The sequence below is a fragment of the Bubalus bubalis genome, chromosome 19 (genome assembly GCF_019923935.1).
Source record: "Bubalus bubalis isolate 160015118507 breed Murrah chromosome 19, NDDB_SH_1, whole genome shotgun sequence".
Classification (NCBI taxonomy): domain Eukaryota; kingdom Metazoa; phylum Chordata; class Mammalia; order Artiodactyla; family Bovidae; genus Bubalus; species Bubalus bubalis.
The window spans coordinates 43,758,654-43,776,078 of record NC_059175.1 but is presented as its reverse complement, the minus strand read 5'-3'; the positions used below and the strand labels follow the sequence as shown (position 1 = coordinate 43,776,078).

At 36.7% G+C, this 17,425-nt stretch overlaps 1 long non-coding RNA gene across 1 annotated transcript in view; it reads right to left on the bottom strand.

The window, feature by feature from the left end:
• The window catches only part of LOC123330529, an 89,758-nt gene extending 72,729 nt beyond the window's left edge, over window positions 1-17,029 (bottom strand). The window contains exon 1 of the long non-coding RNA XR_006546499.2: window positions 16,757-17,029. This is a non-coding gene — a long non-coding RNA (uncharacterized LOC123330529). The remainder of the gene's footprint in view (window positions 1-16,756) is intronic.
• Window positions 17,030-17,425: the final 396 nt, after the last annotated feature.

Sequence of the window (17,425 nt, the reverse complement as noted above, 5' to 3'; positions counted from 1 at the left end):
AGACAGTGTTTTGAAGAGCAGAGACATTACTTTCAGCCAACATAGGTCTGTATAGCCAAAGCTATGTTCCTCCCAGTGGTCACGTATGGCTGTGACAGCTGGACTGTAAAGAAGGTCGAGTGTCAAATAATTAATGCCTTAGAACTGTGGTGCTGGAGAGGACTCCTAAGAGTCCCTTGCAGCAAGGAGATCAAAGCAGTCAATCTTAAAGGAAATCAACCCTGAATACTCTTTGGAAGGATAGATGCTGAAGCTCCAGTATTTTGGTCTCCTGATGTGAGCAGATGACTCATTGGAAAAGTCCCTGATTCTGGGAAAGATTGAGGGCAGAAGGAGAAGAGGGTGTCAGAGGATGAGATGGTTGGATGGCATTACTGATACAATGAACATGAACTTGGGCAAACTCTGGAAGATGGTGAGGGACAGGGAGGCCTGGAGTGCTGGAGTACATGGAGTTGCAAAAGGTCGGACATGACTGGGTGACTGAACAACAACAACAGTACGTACCACTGCATTTTTTATTTGCTTTGATCAGTTAACTTATTTTTGAATGAACTTTGAACATCTATATTTTTTAAAGTTTACTAAAACTGTATTATTTTCATTTTTAATTAACTATCAAACTTTTTATTTTGTATTGGAGTATAGTTGATCAACAACCTTGTGATATTTTCAGGTGGTTAGTGTATTTTATAATTATTTAAGTAGTTTCTGTGAACTAGTTGCAAAAAAAAAAAACGATAAAAGTGGATCTCTTCAGTTCTTCTAGTAATTAGCAAATATTCTAGCATAGTAATAAAAATATTCTATGATGTGTTTTTGGTCAAGATGAAAATTGGCAGGTTAATGAAACTAAAATAACATTTACAATTTTTTACATGCATTGAAAATTTCTGTCTTAAATAAACTTCATTTTTTAATCTAACATTTGCAAAATGCATTTGAGAGGCTACCATATATTTTTCTATCATAATATCTACTAATATATAATTAATGGTCTGTTTCTTTCAGATTACTTATAAATATGAGCTTTAAAAAACAAGCATAGTGAGTAAAAACACAAGAGTTTGGAAAATCATCCATTTTACATTATTTATAAGAGGACCATAGTTTGGTCTACATGATAAAATTTTTTTCAAGAAGGTGGTATTTCATAACAATAGAAGCCTAGATAACATGAAATAATATTAAGAGTTTAAAAAAATTTCAACTGTGTTTACTTCAGTTCAGTTCATTCGTGTCTGACTCTCTGTGACCCCATGGACTGCAGCACACCAGGTGTCCCTGTCCATCACCAATTACTTCTCAAGTCAAACGGTTTATCCAGTGACCCAGAATTGCTGAAAGTTTCCCAAAAGAGGAAAAGCATGAAAAGAGTGATTTAAAGGAAAAACAAAATGCAACTTCAAAACTAGTTTTTCTACAAAATGAAGGCTATCTTATGCCCCCAACTCCAGTACTTTGGCCACCTGATGCGAAGAGTTGACTCATTGGAAAAGACTCTGATGCTGGGAGGGATTGGGGGCAGGAGGAGAAGGGGATGACAGAGGATGAGATGGCTGGATGGCATCACTGACTCGATGGACGTGAGTCTCAGTGAACTCCTGGAGTTGGTGATGGACAGGGAGGCCTGGCGTGCTGCGATTCATGGGGTCGCAAAGAGTCGGACACGACTGAGCGACTGATCTGATCTGATCTGAATAATATAGTCCCACTGGCAAAGCGGTTTGTAAATATTGTTTTTTAAAATATGATTTTAATTAGGGATAGGACTCAAATATGTTCATCACTTTCTCTTTATGCACTGTATTTAACACTTAAAAACAATTTTATAATAAGACATGATGCCTACAGCAACATTGATAACATATTAGAAAATTGTTTAAATTGTCATTATGTAAAACAAAACTCATCTAAACCTAGAAACAGTTTAATATAGGAAGCTAAGTTTATAATGAATAAAAGGAAGCTTACTGTTTTATGATTAAAAACATGATTTTTAAAAAAGCTCAAATATGTAAAATAAAGTCATTCAATAAATATATTGGCAATATTAAAATTTATTGTGTCTACTAATTAATAATTCAATTCTAGGAACATTAATCCTTTTAGGTATATAGCTATTTGGGCTTCCCTGGTAGTTCAGTCAGTAAAGAATGTGTCTGCAGTTCAGGACACCCTGGTTTGATCCCTGGGTCATGAAAATATGCTAGAGAAGGAAATGGCAACCCATTCCAGTATTCTTGCCTAGGAAATCCCATGGACAGAGGAGCCTGTCAGGCTACAGTCCATGGAGCTGCAAACAGTCTATTTGTGCCATTATTGGAAAAGTGGAGACAAATGTTATATTACTGAAGAAAGTTTAAGTTTCAAGTCAACCTTAGGAAAAAATTATCACAGGCTATGAAACCAAACAATCATTATGAAGATGAATCATTGGTTTAGTGGATGGTTCACTGAGGAAGGGGTCAGAAGAAGGAATTAAAATGCTTCAAAAATCTCTACCATATTTTTGGGAATCTGGACACACATACACCCAGAGAAAAACCTATAAAGGTACTCTGACCTCTGCCTGAGCTTTAGGCTTGACACCAGCTGTAACTGAAGGTTAAAGCATCATTTAAGACTACTGGATAATGTATTAAAGATGTACCCTATCCCCCCACACAGAGACCCTTGGCAAAGGCCCATAAATGTATCAGTTCAAGGTGTTTAAGTATATCTCTCTTTTGTGATATTCACCAAGTAGAGACTTCAGCAGATATGCACAGCAAAAAATGTAATTGAAAAAATAGTTCAGAGAAGTCCTAAACAAACAGAAACTACAAAAAGAGAAGCAAATAGCAAAATAAAAAAATTCAGAAGAAGAATATGATTTCTAGAGTTGTTTTTAATAACAAGATTTTTTTGAAACACACAAAATCAATAAAAACTGCCCATAATGAAACTCAAGCATTGGCTTTACTAGACAAATAACTTTAACCAGGTTTTTGAGATATGTTTAATATAACTGAAACTATGACTAAAGAACTACAAGGAAATATAGAAGAAATCCATCACCAAATAGAGATTGTTAAAAGAGATGGATTTATAGAAAAATAATAAAAAATACATTCCAAATCAAAAGCTTAATAACTGAAATAAAAATTTCATTAGAGGGGGCTCAGCATCAGGCAAGACCTGACAGAAGAAAGAAGCCATTCATTACAGGTGAACTGCGATCACCAGTCTGAAGAACAAAGGAAAAAAACAAAAACTTTTTTTGATGGCAAAGTGTTATAGACATGGGATACCTCTTAGTACACCAATGTATACATAATGAGAAGACCAGAAGAAATAGTAGCAAAATGGACAAAAAAATGTTTGAAGAAATAATGGTTGAAAACTTCTCAAATTTGATGAGAAACTTTAATTTGCTGTTACGTTTTGAAATAACATCTTGAAATGTGCTAAAGGGAAAAGTAACCAAATTGAAACACTCTCTGTATCCTGTTTTGTATAACTTCCCTCAGAAGAAATTACCAGAATCTATCCTATATGGGGAAAAGGAAATACTAAATTCTAATATGTCCCTTAGTATTCCTGTCTTACCTAAATCAAAGCATTAGATAATAGGGGAAAGTTAAAGAGCAGTTATGAGGAAAGCAGTCTTTGGGGATAGGCCCATTAAAAGAAATGACAGTATATTACAGCAAAAATAACTGCAAGACTAAACCTCTAAGAAGGAATTTATAGGGAAATCTTGATTATTCACCTTATGTGTCAACTTGACTAGGCTATCTTTGGTCAAACACTTACTGAGATAATGTCCTAAAGGGATAATTTTTAGAAGGAATTAACATTTAAATGTCCTTCAGGGATCACTGCCTTGTCATGGCAAAAGGGTTTGCCTAACTCAGTGAAGCTACAAGACATGCCATTGTAGGGCCACCCAAGATAGATGGGTCACAGTGGAACATTCTCACAAAACACAATCCCCTGGAGGAAGGAATGGCAAACCACCCCAGTATACTGCTGCGAGAACCTCATGAACTGTATAAAAGGACAGAAAGACACGGCACTGAAAGATGAGTCCCCCAGGTCAGAAGGCGTCCAACATGCTATTGGAGAAGAGCAAAGGAGAACTACAATAGCCCCAGAAAGAATGAAGTGGCTGGGCCAAAGCAGAAAAAACGCTCAGTTGTGGGTGTGTCTGGTGATGAAAGTAAAATCTGATGCTGCAAAGAACAGTATTGCATAGGAACTTGGAATGTTAGGTCCATGAATCAAGGCAAATTGAAGTGGTCAAGCAGGAGATAGTAAGAATAAACATCGACATCTTAGGAATCAGTGAATTAAAATGGACAGGAATGGATGAATTTAATTCAGATGACCATTATATCTACTACTGTGGGCAAGAATCCCATAGAAGAAATGGAGTGGCCTTCATAATCAAAAAAAGATTCCAAAATGCAGTACTCGGGTGTAACCTCAAAAATGACAAAATGATTGTGGTTTGTTTCCAAGGCAAACCATTCAACATCACAGTAATTCAAGTCTATGCCCCTACTATGAATGCTGAAGAAGCTGATCAGTTCTATGAAGACCTAAAAGACCTCATAGAACTAATACAAAAAAAAAAAAAAAAAAAGTTCTATTCACCACTGGGGTTGGAATGCAAAAGTAGGAAGACAAGATACCTGGAGTAACATGAAAATTTGCCCTTGGAGAACAAATGAAGCAAGGCAAAGGCTAACTGAATTCTACTAAGAATGCACTGGTCATAGGAAACACCCTTTTCCAACAAACCAAGAGACGACTTCACACATGGACATTCACCAAATGGTCAACAATGAAATCAAATTGATTACATTCTTTGTAGCCAAAGATGGAGAAGCTGTATACTATAGTCAGCAAAAATAAGACCTGGAGCTGACTGTGGCTCAGGTCATCAGCTTCTCATAGCAAAATTCAGGCTTACACTAAAGAAAGTGGGGAAAACCACTAGGCCAGCCAGATACAACTTAAATCAAATCCCCTGTGAATATGCAGTGGAGGTAATGAATAGCTTCAAAGGATTAGATTTAGTAAACAGAGTGCCTGAAGAACTGTGGACAGAGGTCCATAGTATTGTACAGGAGGCAGTGAGCAAAACCAGCCCACAGGAAAAAAAAAAAAAAAAAAAAAGCAAGAAGGCAAAGTGGTTATCTGAGGAGGCTTTATGAATGACTGAAGAAAGAATAGAAACAAAAAGCAAGGGAGAAAGGGAAAGGTACATCCAACTAAATGTAGAGTTCCAAAGAGCAGCAAGGAGAGACAAGAAGGCCTCCTTCAATGAACAGTCTGTAAAACCAGAACAAAACTAGGGAAGGACTAGAGATCTCTTCAGGAAAATTGGAAATATCAAGGGAACATTTTGCCCAAAGATGGTCACAATGGTAGACAAATGGTAGAGACCTGGTAGACTCTGAAGAGATCAAGAGATGTTAAGTATACATGGAAGAATCATGCAAAAAAGATCTTATTGAGCCGTATTACCACGATGGAGTGGTCAGTAAACCAGAATCAGATATTCTGGAGTGTGAAGTCAAGTGGGCCTTAGAAAGCACTGCTGTTACTAAAGCTAGTGGATGCGATGGAATTCCAGTAGAGCTATTCAAAACCCTAAAGGATGATGCCATCAAGATGGTGCATCCAATATGTCAGCAAATCTGGAAGACCCAGCAGTGGCCACAGGACTGGAAAAGGTTAATCCTCATACCAATTCCCAAGAAGGGTAGTACTAAAGAAGGTGCTAACCACCAGATGTTGTACTCATCTCCCATGCTAGTAAGGTCATGCTTAAAATCTTGCATGCTAGGCTTCAGCATTATGTGAACCAAGAACTTCCAGATGTCCAAGCTGATTTTAGAAAAGGCATAGGAACCAGAAATCAAATTGCCAATAATTGCTGGATCATAGAGAAAGCAAGAAAATTCCAGAAAAAACATCTACTTCTGTTTCATTGACTACACTAAAGCCTTTGACTGTATGGATCATAAGAAACTGTGGAAAGTTCTTAAAGAGATGGGAATACCAGACCATCTTACCTGTCTCCTGAGAAACCTGTATGCATGTCAAGAAGCAACAGTTAGAACCCTATATGGTACAAGTGAATGGTTTAAGATTGAGAAAGCAGTATGACAGGGCTGTCTGCTGTCATCCTGTTTGTTTAATCTATATGCTGAGCATATGAGGTACCATTTCACGCCAGTCAGAATGGCTGTGATCCAAAAGTCTACAAGCAATAAATGCTGGAGAGGGTGTGGAGAAAAGGGAGCCCTCTTACACTGTTGGTGGGAATGAAAACTAGTACAGCCACTATGGAGAACAGTGTGGAGATTCCTTAAAAAACTGGAAATAGAACTGCCTTATGATCCAGAAATCCTACTGCTGGGCATACACACTGAGGAAACCAGAAGGGAAAGAGACACGTGTACCCCAATGTTCATCACAGCACTGTTTATAATAGCCAGGACATGGAAGCAACCTAGATATCCATCAGCAGATGAATGGATAAGAGAGCTGTGGTACATATGCACAATGGAGTATTACTCAGCCATTAAAAAGAATACATTTGAATCAGTTCTAATGAGGTGGATGAAACTGGAGCCTATTATACAGAGTGAAGTAAGCCAGAAAGAAAAACACCAATACAGTATACTAACACATATATATGGAATTTAGAAAGATGGTAACAATAACCCTGTATATGAGGCAGCAAAAGAGACACTGATGTATAGAACAGTCTTATGGACTCTGTGGGAGAGGGAGAGGGTGGGATAATTTGGGAGAATGGCATTGAAACATGTATAATATCATGTATGAAACGAGTTGCCAGTCCAGGTTTGAGGCATGATACTGGATGCTTGGGGCTGGTGCACTGGGATGACCCAGAGGGATGGTATGGGGAGGGAGGAGGGAGGAGGGTTCAGGATGGGGAACACATGTATACCTGTGGTGGATTCATTTGATATATGGAAAAACCAATACAATATTGTAAAGTTAAAAAATAAAATAAAATGAAATTTAAAAAAAAAAGTGAAAGAAGAGTAGAAATGTCAGGCTGGATTAGTTCCAAGCTGGAATCAAGATAGATGTGAGAAACATCAACAACCTCAGATATGCAGATGATACCACTCTAATGGCAGAAAGTGAAGAGGAACTAAAGAGCTTCTTGATGAGGGTGAAGGAGGAGAGTGAAAGAGCTAGCTTAAAACTAAATATTAAAAAAAAAAAAAACTAAGATCATGGCATCCAGCCCCATTATTTCATGGCAAATAGAAGGGGAAAAGATAGTGACATATTTCCTTTCTTGGGCTCTAAAATCACTGTGGATGGTGACTGCAGCCATAAAATCAGAAGATGATTGCTTCTTGGCACGTAAGCTATGATAAACCTAGACAGTGCTGGAGAAGACTCCTGAGAGTCCCTTGGACAGCAAGGAGATCAAACCAGTCCATCTTAAAGGAAATCAACTCTGAATGCTCATTGGAAGGACTGATGCTCCAGTATTGGAAGCTCCTGTATTTTGGTCAACTGATGTGAACAGCTGACTCATTGGAAAAGACCCAGATGCTGGGAAGGATTGAGGGCAGAAGGAGAAGACGGTGTCAGAGAATGAGATGGCTGGAAGGCATCACTGATGTCATGAACATGAACCTGGGAAAACTTTGGGAGATGGTGAGGAACAGAGAGGCCTGATGTGCTGCATTTGCAAAGAGTCGGACACGACTGGGTGACTGAAAAACAACATTTAAATAAACAGATTTTGAATAAAGCAAATCACCTCACTCCCCATAATGATAGTGGGCTTCATATAATTAACTATTCAAAAGGTTTAAGAGCTAAGATGCTAAGACTGATGTTTCCAAAGAAGGGATCCTGGGATTCTGTCTCCATACTGCAATTTAGACATTCTTCCTGAATCTCCAGTCTCCAGACTCAAGACTACAACAGAGACTTTTGCTGGAATTTCCAGTCTGCTGGCCTGCCCTGCAAATTCTGAACTTGCTAGTCCCCACAACTTCATGAGTCAATTGCTTAAAAGAAAGAAAAATCTCTGAAATGAAGTCCTTAAACATCTCTCTCCCTCTTTTCACCTTTCTGCTCTCTCTGCCAACACACTCTGTCTATTTTCTTCCATTCTGCCTTTCTTTACTTATCTATCTTCCCTATTGGTTCTGTTTTCTAGAAAACCTGATTAATAGAAATCAAAAGACAATACTGGAAACAAAACAAAAATATAAAATGGGCACCAGAGGAAACAAGACTGCTACAGTTGCATCACACAATAAAAACGGGCTAACTCCCAGCTGCTGCTGCTGCTAAGTCGCTTCAGTCGTGTCTGACTCTGTGCGACCCCATAGACGGCAGCCCACTAGGCTCCTCTGTCCCTGGGATTCTCCAGGCAAGAACACTGGAGTGGGTTGCCATTTCCTTCTCCAATGCATGAAAGGGAAAAGTGAAAGTGACGTGCACAGTTGTGCCTGACTCTTAGTGATCCCATGGGCTGCAGCCCACCAGGCTCCTCCGTCCATGGGATTTTCCAGGCAAGAGTACTGGAGAGGGGTGCCATTGCCTTCTCTGAACTCCCAGCTAGATAAACTTAAAACTTCACACTAAAAGCCTATTTACCTCAGCAACTTTTCCCAATACGGTAAGTCTGACATGAAACAAGAATTACAAGAAACACTAGAAGACAATGAAAACCATAGTTTGAAGAGACAAACCAAGTAACAGAACCAAACTCAGAACTGGCAGACATTCTGAAGTTACCAGATAAGAAAATTTAAAATAACTCTGCTTGATACATGCAGAGCTATAATTTAAAAAGTGCACTGTATTCAACAACAGATGTCAATAGAGATATGGAAACTTAAAAAGAAATGCAAGAAATCAAAATCACTGAAGAAGAAAGACTGCCTGTCATGAGTTCATCAGTAGACTGGGTATGGCTAAGGAAAGAATCACTGAGCTTGAAGATATGTTAATATAAACTTTCCAAACTGAAATATATGGATAAAAAAATAATATGAAAAAGGACTGAACAAGATATCTAAGAACTGTTTGTACAATGACAACAGGTGTAATACAAATGTACCAGGAACCCATAAAAAGAAGGAAAAAAAGAGCAGAAACAATTTTTGAGGTGAAAGCAGCTAAGAATTTTTCAAAAATCATGACAGACACCAAACCATAGATCAAGGACCCAGAGGACGGTAAAGGATAAATAACAAAAAAAGAAGTTTCACCTAGGTATGTCACATTCAAACTACAGAAAACAAAACAGAAGATCTTGAAGCATGCACACAGAAAAACACCTTATCTATGAAGAAAATGTAGACGAATCACAGCAGACTTCTTGTCACTGACAATACAAGCAAAAACAGTAAAGTGAAATATTTAAAATGTTGAAATAGAGGAATCACCAACCTAGAATTCTTTATTAAGGAAAATTGTTGTTCAAATATGAAGAGGAAGTAAAGATATTCTCAAATGAATAAAATTGAGGAATTTTCACCATTAGATCTGCCTTTTTAAAACTTTAAAAGGTGTTTTAAGTTTAGAGAAATAAAATGATGCAGGTCAGAGACTGAGATCTACCTAAAGAAATGAAGGGCATTTGAGAGGGAATACATACAGGTAAAGTAAAACCTTTTATTTTTCTTTTTCATACTTGATTTAATATATAATGTTCAAATTGATAACAGCAACAATATATTGGGTGATTATAGCTTATTAGTAAGTGAAATGAATGACAACAATATGTGAAGGGCTTAATTCTAAATATTCTGTTATAAGGAACTTGCACTGCTCATAAAAAAAATACAGACCTTTTTGAATATGGGCTTAGTTGTAAATATATGTTGCCATCCTTAGGAAATCACTAAAATAATTTAAAAACTATAATTTGTTAAAAAATGAGAGAAGACAGAATCATATAAAATGCCCAATGAAACCAGAAAAGGCAGAAAAGGGTGGAAGATTTTAAAAGTTTAGAAGCACAAGGATAAAAACAGAACAAAAAGGGGAGAGATTAATCCAACTATATACGTAATCACTTTAAATGTGAATAGATTCAATGCAACTATGGAACAAATAGGAAATGACAGAGGAGATAAAACAACAATGACTGACTATATGTTGTCTGCAAGAAAGCCACTTAAAATAGAAAAAACATAGATTATAAGTAAAATTATGGAGAAAAATATACCACACTAACACTAGTGAAACGAAAGCAGGAGTTAGATATATCATTTTGGGCGAAGCAGATTTTAGATAAGAAAAATTATCAGGGATAGAGAGGAACATTACATAATAATAAAGAGGTCAGTTTTCTAAAACAACAATCCTTAATGTATATGTGCATAACAGCAAAGTACCAAAATAAATGAGGCAAAAACAGAATAGAAAGATCAAATAAACAAGTTTTAATATAGTTGAAGGCTTCAACAGATCTCTATCAATAATTGACAGATTCTGCTTTCAGAAAATCAGTGAGGATACAGCTGAACTGAACTACCAATCAACCTGATCTAATTGACATTTACAAATGCTTATCTAACAGCTGAAGAATGCAGTCCATCCTTGGGTTTCTGAGGGGAACTGGTCCCAGGAGCCCTCGCATATACAAAAATCTGCTGACACTCAAGTCCCTCATATAAAATGGAAATGTACAATGAATAAAAATTTCAATCCAAGTTGATTAAATCCATGAATGGGAAATGCAGGAATAGGAAGAGCTGACTCTGCTATAGAACAGTCTTATGGACTCTGTGGGAGAGGGAGAGGGTGGGAAGATTTGGGAGAATGGCATTGAAACGTAAAATACCATGTATGAAACAAGTTGCCAGTCCAGGTTCGATGCACGATACTGGATGCTGGGGGCCAGTGCACTGGACGACCCAGAGGGATGGTATGGGGAGGGAGGAGGGAGGAGGGTTCAGGATGGGGAACACATGTATACCTGTGGCGGATTCATTTTGATATTTGGCAAAACTAATACAATTATGTAAAGTTTAAAAATAAAATAAAATTAAAAAAAAAAAAAAAAACAAGCCAAATGGACCTGCCCAGTTCAAACCCATTTTATTCAAGAGTCAACTGTTTATTCCTTTCAAACTCACAGGGACATTCACCAAGGCACATCACTGTCAAGGACATAAAACAAATTAAAAGAATTGAAAACATCTGAAGTATGCTCTCAGTACACAATGGAACTAAACTAGATATCAAAAACAGAATCCCATGGACTAAACAGTCCATGGAATTCTCCAGGCTAGAATACTGGAGTTGGTAGCCTTTCTCTTCTCCAAGGGCTCTTCCCAACCCAGAGATCAAACCCAGGTCTCCCGCATTGCAGGTGGATTCTTTACCAGCTGAGCCACAAGGGAAAGCCAAGAATACTGGAGTGGGTAGCCTATCCCTTCTACAGTGGATCTTCCTGACCCAGGAATTGAACTGGGGCCTTCTGCATTGCAGGTGGATTCTTTACCAACTGAGCTATCAGGGAAGCCCCTAGAAGTCCCTAGAGAATCCCAGATTATTTGGAGATTGAACAACACACTTGTAAATAAAACATAGGTCAAAAAAGAAATGTCAAGAGATATTAAAAATAATTTGAACTTAATGAAAAAGAAAATAAAACTTTCAAAATTTGTGGAGTGCAGTGAAAGCAAAGTAGTGGTAAATTTGTAGCACTGAATGCATATTTTATAGAAAAAGAAAGATTAAAACCAAAAATGTAAGCTTTTACCCTAGGATACTAAGAGAGAAGAACAGTATAAATCAAAAGAAAGGAGTAACAAACTTCAAGCAGGTATTAATGAATTTTAAAATAAGGAACAGAAATATCAAGAGATAATGAGAAAATTAATGAAAATAAAAGATGGGTCTTTGAAAAGATTAATATAATTGATAAACCTTTGCTAGGCTAAGAAAAAATAAAGAGAAGATGTAATACCAGAAATGAAAGCAGGATTATCATTTAAGAATAGAGTATTATACAAAACTTTATGATCATAAACTTGACAATTTAAAAGAAATGGACGAATGCTTGAAAGACACATTTTACCAAAACTGACACAAGGAGAATACAAATGTATCAGGAAGGAAATTGAAATTACCAAAACCCCTCACAAACAATACATCAAAATATTCTCATTTTTTTTCCTGAATATATTACAGTTAAGATGCTTTTCAGTTTTCTAGGATGATTACTATCATAAAAGTAGTCATGAGAAATTTCCCTTATAGAATGACATGTTTGATTTCAAAAAAATTAATCAATGATGTGACAGCTAAGAAATGTGCTACAAATGGAAAAATCTCTCATATTTTTGCCCTTAGCACATCTGCATTTTAGCAAAAGCTACCATGAATTTCAATAAATCTTACATGTCATGTACCATGCTAAATGTAATGTACATATTTTCTATAATAGAGCTATTCTTTAATGTAATTATTTCCCTCATCTCACACAGGAAACACCTGAGTTTTATGAAGATAGAAAACATTGTCTCATACCACAGTAAGTAGCAAAAAATCGAATCAAACAGAGCAAGAATCTACTTTACCATTTTTAAAATGGTATCTTTCATTTTCATCCTCTGTTCACCAAAAACACATTTAGAAACAACTGAACTGTATTTTCTGATTATTTTGGTCATATAGAGTAGGTAGGCTTGATAGAGCCCTGAAATACAGCAAGTACAGGTACAATTACTATATGTACACTTCACGGTTCAGAGATTATAGATATATTTTTATACATTGAATACTTGAAAAATTCTATTAAGGTCACTGGCTAGTCCTAAAGGGGAAACCCAAATTAAAGGAAGTGTTTGATTATTTCTTGTCTATTCACTAGAATGAAGTTCTAAGAGGGCAGGGAGTTTGTTTTAGTAAGAGATCTATTCCTAATCCCTAGAAAAGTGCCTGACATGAAGATACAGTGTTGAAAATTATCAATATTTGTGGGGAAGTGTTAACTTAATGTATAATCATTTTTCAATGTAATGCTACCAGATTTGGTTCTATTTGTATAGATGAACAAAACCAGAGCAATAAAATAATGCTTTCATAGAGCTCAAATTTTAGTAACTTATAGTCATTTCTTCTCATTTATTCAAGGAGGCTTTCAATTTGTTCATTTAAAGTGATGTTTTAATGGAATTGGTTAATCTCAATAAAGTATAGTCTTAATAATTATGTTGCACTCTTAAGACTACCTCCTAAGAATATGCTCTTAAGAATGGCCTCTCCATTTTGTAGTTGTGATATCTTCACAAGAAAAGAGTATTTAATAGATATATTAATGTCTGTTGGTATAAACTGAATGAAATGTGAAGTACAAAATCATGTACAAAGCTCTTTTAGGAGCTAAAAATTTGTTTCCATTTTGGTTTTATACATCTAGGAAAGTTAATTTTCTGTTCTTACTGAAGTGCTAAGTGAAACTGTGGTTATAAATGAACTGAATTTCATAAGCCAAATGAACCTGCAATTTTTGTTCAAGTAAAAATATGGTACATAATACACATGCAATTAAAAGTTAAATCACAAAGGGTACATATTATTGGTTATATATCTAAATATATATGTGTATAATATATAATATTTGTATCATACAAAATAACAATCCAGAGGTAAAGTGCACTTATAGGCAGAATTATGTTTCTCCAAAATTCACACATGGACTTCCTAATACTCAATGTGCCTGCATTTGGAACCAGGGACTTTGTGGAGGTAATTAAGATTAAATGAGGCTGTAAGGATGGGGCCCTAACTCAGTAAGACCAGTGTTCTTATGAGAAGAGAAACCAGATAAAAAGTCATATGAAGACACAGAAGGCAGGAAACCAAGGAAAGAGAGCTCGGGGAGAAACCAAACCTTCCAACAACACCTGGGTTTCTAGCCTCCAGGACTGGCAGAAAATAAACTGTCATTTAAGTCATCCACTCTGTGGCATTCTGTGACATCCCTAGATGACTAATACAATTGCCTAAACTCTAAGAGCACAAGAAAGAAATCCCCTAAGCAAAACTTGATAGAGTGTGTGTTAATAGAAAGCTTTTTTCAGATATTTAGTAGTTTTATGGTTTGTGCATGTGTGTGTGTGTGTGTGTGTGCATGTTTGAAAATACATGTCATGCTATAGAGACCAAGCAACTTAAGCAATATGTATGATTTTTTTGTTTTTGTATATTGATGAACAGAAATGACTTTACAGGTGTTAAACATAAATGAGCCAAAGATTTCCCCTGCTTATAGTGGCCCCTATGTTGTTACTCCTTCAGAGCAGTCCAGAACTGTTAGCTCAGGAGCCTACTGGAGTGAAAAATTCTTAGACATGCAATTACTTTAAATATAGCCTCAATAGGCATCATTTCTTGTCATTTAGAAGCCAGCTTTCCTTGCATACCCCAAGAAACTGCCCTAGCTATAAGATAAATTGTGGACCATTCAAAACCCCAATCCCTTGCTGGCTTTGAAAGTGCTCTGACCCAGAAACCTGTCTGGCACTTTTATTGTGCCAGGTCACTACATGGTACAACTTTTCCATAATTGTTCCTCTTAATATAAAGAGAGTATTTCGCAAGGAACTTTCTTATTAGATGAAGAGATTTTCCTGTCCAGATTAGTAAATTTTAATCATAAATCATTTATGAGATTGTTCTAATAATCACTGGAAAAAGTTGATCAAATACATACAGATTACATGAGTTTAAAGTCATTAAATTTATCTTATAAAGGGAGATGATTCTAGGACAATTTATAAAAGCCTGTGTTTTCCTCCTATATGCTTTCCTTTTGTGATCATGCTTACTATTTCCTTCTACTTTGCAGTTTCTAGGGTACTGAATAAACTGACTTATTTTATTCTTCAATTTTTATCAAAACTTATTATGTCTATATACCTATAACGTATAAAAAAACATCAAAACTAAAAAATATAAAGTTTCTCATGTTAAATCACTTTGAAAATGAGAAGCAATGCGAAAGACACATGCATTCCAAGTTGTGTCAGTAGCTTCTATCCAGGAATTTGTTCAACTTTCTTTCAATTAACAGAAATATATGTGTTAAAGAGTTAACAGCAGTTAACACTGCTGTGGAGAAGGCAATGGCACCCCACTCCAGTACTCTTACCTGGAAAATCCCATGGATGGGGGAGCCTCGTGGGCTGCAGTCCATGGGGTCGCTAAGAGTCAGACACCACTGAGCGACTTCACTTTCACTTTTCACTTTCATGCATTGGAGAAGGAAATGGTGACCCACTCCAGTGTTCTTGCCTGGAGAATCCCAGGGATGGGGGAGCCTGGTGGGCTGCCGTCTATGAGGTCGCACAGAGTCGGACATGACTGAAGCGACTTAGCAGTAGCAACACTGCTGTATGATGTATAGGAAAGTTATTGACAGTAAATCCTAAGAGTTCTTATCATAATGAGAATTTTTCTTTTTCCTTTTGTTTATTTTCATTCCAGATATATGATATGCTGGATGTCAGCTGAACTCATTGTGATAATCATTTCAGAATGATTAACCTATGCAGTAATATGTCAATTAGTTCACAATAAAAATAGAGAAAAAGTGGTTTTAAAAATTTACTGAAGTGAAATTTACTAATGTGAAAATAAAACACCAAAAAAGAAAAGCTTCCACATAGCAATATGAATTTTCTTTTTGCTCCCTCACTTCAAATAATTAAGCCTTTGAAGAGAAAATTTATAAACAACTTAAGTGTGTTTAAAAACATAGAACTCTTTTGTTAGAAAGCCCTTTATGCTTTCTTTTCATCATGTCCAGATTGAAAAAGTCAATAGTTAAAGATTAGATAATTAGGAAGCTAAAAATCTCCAGGTTTTGGAGCTTTTACTTAGTTGCGGTGCTTAAAGTTTGCAAACAATAAGATGCTGAAATGTACCAGTACACAAGTAAAGGAACAATTCACGTGACCTCGAATTTGGCGATTCATTTTTAGACACAGTATCAAAAGTACTTCCACAAAAGAAAAACCTGGTTAATTGGATTTTTTTAAAATAAAAATTTATAAGCTGTGAAGGAAAGTTTTAAGGGAATAGAAAGACAAGCCATGGATTGAGATAAAGTATCCAGAAAACACACATCCGATAAAGGTCCTATATGCAAAATACAGAAAGACATTTTAAAACTCAACAGTAAAAAATACTTAATGCGCAAAATATCTAGATATCTCACCAAAGAAGACAAGCAGATAGCAAATAAACATGAATATACCAAAAATTATATGTCATTAGGGAATTGCAAATGAAAGAAAGCCACATCACTACACAACCATTAGAAAGACTTAAATCAAAAATTTTAACAATACCAATTGCTGACCTGGGTGCAGAGCAACAGAACTCTCATTCACTGACAGTGAGTATGCAAAACGATTAAGTTACTTTGAAAGACAGTTAGAAATTTCTTACAGAGATAAACATACTCTTACCACACAATCCAGCACTTGTGCTCTTAGGTATTTGCTTCACTTAGCTGAAAACATATTCACAAAATCCCTATAGATTTCAGGTTTTTGCTCTACATGAAAGAAGCTTAGAAGTTACCACTCTGTCCTAACAACAAATAAAACTCTGAACAGACTGGAAAATCAACAACTCTTCTTGAATTCATAAGAGCGGGGAGGACACAGTTCAAACTGCTGTCTCCAAGACTGAAGAGTCAGATAGATAAACACTGGCAGTCACGACTCACCTGAGCTGTCTCATGCACAGAAACTGGCAAGGGAACCAGCTGCAGGAGGAAACACCAAACTGGAACTGACGAATTGCTGGAGGCTCAGTGTGGACCGTTCTGACATTGAAAAACTCCAGGGGAACCCAGTCATGGTGGGGGAGCTCCCACAGGTTAGTGAGTTTTACTTCCAGGAGCTCATGCAGTTTCTCACTTTAAGTAATAGAGGAAAATCCCCCTATTCTTTCAGCAGCAACAGGAGAAGAGGAACCATTTTGAAGTGCGTCAGAGCCTGCTGTTATTCTTCTTAATAAAGTCTGCCCACAGGAGAAATTAATTAACCAGAGTTTAATTGGCTGGGGTATTAGCAGAGCCTAGCTCACCTGGGAGAAGGGAAATACCCAACTCTAATCAGCTGTAGCCTTCCACATAGGAAAGAGGAAATATACAACTCTAGCCCACTCCAGCCATCTTCATTCACTTAAGGAAAGATAGGTGAAGTTCACAATCCAGAGGCACTGTCCCACTATACAACTGAGAGCTAATTACAGGTGGGATCCCTGGGTTGGGAAGATCCCCTGGAGAAGGAAATGGCAACCCACTCCAATATTCTTGCCTGGAAAATCCCATGGACGGAGGATCCTGGCAGGCTACAGTCTACTGGGTCGCACAGAGTTGAACATGATTGAA